The sequence below is a fragment of the Mus musculus genome, chromosome 1 (genome assembly GCF_000001635.26).
Source record: "Mus musculus strain C57BL/6J chromosome 1, GRCm38.p6 C57BL/6J".
Taxonomy (NCBI): domain Eukaryota; kingdom Metazoa; phylum Chordata; class Mammalia; order Rodentia; family Muridae; genus Mus; species Mus musculus.
In genome coordinates, this window is record NC_000067.6 from 81,748,125 (window position 1) to 81,753,144 (window position 5,020).

The following is a 5,020-nucleotide window of genomic DNA, read 5'->3' on the forward strand; positions in this document are numbered from 1 at the left end:
AAGATTAAATACTCAGTAGGTGATCTCGGGGATATGAAGGCAAGTGAGACAGTGCCTTGATCCAAGGGCACAGATATGAGCCTACCTATGTATATAATTCTGTCATGAAGCAGAGCCCTTTAGACAAATTTTGAATTTATATATAAGCCCTCTGAGAGCACAGAAGGAAAGGCAATGATATTCTAGTGTAGTCAGGGCAGATTTTGAGCAAGTAACATTGGACCCATCCCCTGGAAACAAGTGGTATTTTAACAAAGAGGAGACAGCATGTAAATATGTCCTTAGGAGCATTTGGGGTCTGGGCCAGCCACTTTGGCCAAAAGCCCAAGATAATTACAACTAAGAGGACCCCTTGGTGCTCCTGCCTTTCACAGGCTATTTAGGATCTCATGGAAGAAAAAAATGTCAACATTAATTGGTAGTGATGCTTCAAAGAGACGTAAGTATCACATACTGTGGTTTCTGCACCAATCCCTACCAGCACCACCTGCAAGGTCAGAATTGATGCCTGCTTGACCCACCCAAGGGAGGAAGCTCATTGCAGCTGAGTAGAGTTGTGTTAATTTCCCCTACACTCTGCCCTGATAGTGTTCCCACTTATCTCACTTATGCTACTCTTGATACTCTAGATGTAATTTTAAAATAAGGTAGCATCTACTTTCACCATCTGCATTTCTGACACTTCCCTATTGGACCAACTTTGACTCCCCCAGGAGCACCTCATTGTCCTTTGGAGTATCTGCAAATGTTCACATCCCTGAAGGGCTTCTCAGAAACTCCTGCTCTCTTCTACTTCCATAGCAACAGTTAGACTTTCAAACTAAAGAAGCTCTGATGAACTTTTCTAGCCTATTGCCTTCCCAGAGTTCCACATTTACCAACCACTGGTCCTCACTCACCCTTAATCTGTGCAGCAACAGCATGGAGCTAGGCCACTCAACCACCATCTTTAACTGTCTGCTAAGTTATATAGCATCTCCTTTAGTATCCAGACTTTCCCACACACACACACCAAAATCAACATGATGATTAAAATGCCTTAATATATACACATTTATGCTGCTTCTAGCAGAGTATAAACCGGACCTTATTCTACACTGCTTATTTACTTATTTAATTTTACTTTTTTCTTCACTAGAATCATAACCCCTTATTCATTGTGCATCATTTGTATACACTATAGCACCTGGAATATAGCAAATACCTAATTCTTATTGCTAACTAACTAAAGTAATGGAAATACATACATTTCTATACCAACCAGTGTTCTAATAATTCTAATGTATGATTAGGAAAATTAAGTATTTTGATGATTTATACCAGCAATAAGGAAGAAGCAGGCCAAGGAGAGCAAGATGGCATTCTATACATGAGGAAGGAAGGAAGTGTAGTATTAATAAATTACCAACAGGCTAAGAATTACCAAAGTGCATTGGAAATCAAAGAAAATGTCACTACTTCCTGTTTAATTGGCCTGGGATATTACCACCAGTACTGGAGGAAGACAAATAGAGAAATTGGTCCAGAGTGGTTTCCTGATTTACTCTTTGTTGAGAATATGTAGAGAAAATTTTACATACTAGAGAAAGGGTTTATTTGACCTACAAGTTCAGGTCCATTACCACAGAAAGCCAAAGTGGCAAAAACTGAGACATCTGGTTTCATAGCATCCACACTCACAAGAGGAGAGAAATAGGCAAACACATGCTCATTTCCTTGTTTGTTCTTAGCTCTGTGTCTTTACTCTGTGTATGGTTTAGGACCTCCTGCTTAGGGGATGGTTCTGCCCAGACTGAGGCAAGACAATGTAAGTAGTCCCTGGATAGAGACGTTCTGTGCAGGTGATGCTAGGTTATGTCAAAAGGACAATTGATGGATAAGTCATAGTTTCAGTTTGGAATATTGTACATTTGAGATTTAATGTCTGGGTGGGGAAAAACCCAGGCAGCCTCCTAAACGTGAAGATACAATGTAGTATTAGATAGACATTGAAAGTCAATGTCTGTGATTAAAGAGAGGCAGAAATAGGAGGATCTGAGGTCCAAGGCACTGTGTGGAGCAGATTCCCAGGTAAAAACTATGTCAGGCCAAGCTTCATTGAGCACAGCTTGATCTAGGTAAAATTCTGCCTTTAGGGCAGAAGTATGCCTGCCTAACCATGAGTTAGTGTAAGTCAGAAACTAAGACTCAAAGAGAACTTGAGAAGTCTTTAAGGTTTGTCTTACTGTGCTTCTTAAAGTTCCAAGTATGGAATTAAATGGGGGTCTGAATACTGAGTCTTGGAAAACTTCTCAGTGGCAGAGCAACACAATAGTATTTGGAGGAAAAAAAACCTATAGGGGCATCGTGATTAAAAATACATTGCCAAAGCCACTTAAAACTGGATTCCATCAGCTAAGCCTGAGGGGAGGAGACATTTCACTATGTGGTGTTTTGCCACTTTTGCTATCCTGACACTGATGTTTTCATTAACCTGATTCTGATTTGGCAATGAAAGATGTCATGTCATACATTGGCTTTTATGCTATATCTTTTAACCTTTGCCTTTGATGCTTGTAGACCAAATTGTTTCCAAGTCAACATGAACTTGTACAAATGGGAACAAGTCTTCAGTTAGGAGATAGAATTTACTATGAGCTTAGGTATTGATCAAAAAAAGCAGTCATTCCATTTTAAACATCATCCATAGCTCTACAGAACAATTCAAGGTAGTTTCTCACAAGTGTCCTTCCCTTGCCCCACTCCACCCCCACAGCTATCCTCCTCCATCTGTCCTCTCTGGTGGGATTTCAGTGAGACTCTTAGGGGTTCTAAGCTGTGCATGATATTGTTTGATATAGAAGGATGTGAATTGCTGGGACATCGAGGCTAACAAATAAATAAGGGTCATGTGGCCTAAGTTAGACTTTCCTCCGAAGCTGTTTCAGGTCAGTGAGCAATGTGGGGTTCATTCCAGGTTTAAGTGGTTTATCTCTTGTTTGCATTACCTTCTAAATGAAAACAAAAATGGGAGAAGTCCTAACCAAGATAATCAGAACATGTGTAAGCCAAGGAAATACATTTCTCCACAGTGGCACCTACTTTATGTAGAATTTAACTTACAGGTCCAAGGAAAATCATCATGACTGTACTAAGCAAGTGAATATAAATTTTTCCAAACTTAAAGCTGTACAAGTGTAATTACAAAGACTAAGATCTTATCATTGCCAAATACTTTCCACTCTGACCTCATTTCTTCTTGGTCGAAATTTCTGCAAATGCTTTCCCTCTGAGAATTAGGGGCTCTCTGCTCAGAGGTGAAACAACTTTTAACAAGATAATTTAACATCCTCTGAGGCACTATTTTAAAGTCATAAGCACACACACACATACACAAAAAGTAATCATTCTATTGAACTGTTAAAATGCCAAAAAAATTTAACTTTAAACAAAAATAGCAACAAATAAGGACTATCCTACACTCTATCTATTTTAAGATAATTAAAAGTATATAAAATTCAGAGAGCATGAACATATATACTAAATTATTACTTCATAGTGATGTTTAACTCAGTGTTTTTGTTTTTTTTTTTTTAGTTTTTAGCTTTCTTTTTTTCCTCTTATTTTTTTTTTATTACGTATTTCCAATGCTATCCCAAAAGCCTCCTATACCCCCCCCCACTCCCCTACCCACCCATTCCCATTTTTTGGCCCTGGCATTCCCCTGTACTGGGGCATATAAAGTTTGCCTGTCCAGTGGGCCTCTCTTTCCAGTGATGGCCGACTAGGCCATCTTTTGATACATATGCAGCTAGAATCAAGAGCTCCGGGGTACTGGTTAGTTCATAATGTTGCACCTACAGGGTTGCAGATCTCTTTAGTTCCTTGGATACTTTCTCTAGCTCCTCCATTGGGGGCCCTGTGATCCATCCAATAGTTGACTGTGAGCATCCACTTCTGTGTTTGTTAGGCCCCAGCCTAGTCTCACAAGAGACGGCTATATCACGGTCCTTGCACCAAACGCTTGCTAGTGTATGCAATGGTGTCATCGTTTGGAAGCTAATTATGGGATGGATCCCTGGATATGGCAGTCTCTTGATGATCCATCCTTTTGTCACAGCTCCAAACTTTGTCTCTGTAACTCCTTCTAACTCAGTGTTTTTAGAAGTGCACTATTTAGTATCTTCCTACACGAGCTTAAATTACACACATGCGTGTGTGTGTGTGTGTGTGTGTGTGTGTGTGTGTGTGTGTGCCTGTGCATTTATGCATATGCATGTGTGTGTTTCTGTGTATTTTTATGTATGTTTGTGTGTGTATGTGTGTGCACGTGTGTGCTTGTATATATGTCTGTGTGTGTACGCGTGCATGTGTGTGTACAGAAGGCCTGAGAAAACAGTTTTTGGAGTCAGTTATTTCCTTTCTTCTTCAACTGGGTTCTGGAGACCAAACTCAGATGGTGACACTTGTGAACACCTTAATTCACTAAACTATCTCACAGGCCATATTTATCACTTAAAATGTTTTAATTGAATTATTGTTACTATTATTTCCTGTGTGTGTGTGTGTGTGTGTAATGTATTTGGAGTGGGCGTGGCATGTGAGCAGTAGCACAGCAGTAGAGCAGGTCAGAGAACAACTCTCTACTTCTTCATGGGTTCAGAGATTACATTTAGGTCACCTGATTGTGCAGAAAGCACATGCAGCTACTAAGCCATCTCTCCAGTCTCCCAGTCATCACTTTAAAATGATGGGTTAACTCATTTGGATTATTTTTAACCCTACAATATTGCTGCTGAAATAAGCCTCTTTCAAACGACTACAGAGAAGAGGTGCAAGTTTCCTGCATGTGGAAGTGTCAGAAATGAGGTGAGGAATCCCTGCCAGCTTGTTCAGGCACATCAAGCATGATCTTTGTAGGTACTAAATAATAAGGTCTGCTCACACGGCACTTCTCTTTGCAGAGCCACCACAGCCAAGTAAGTTTAACTATACAATTAAGAAGGAGACTCAAAATGGAATGTTGGATGAAAAAGGTGTG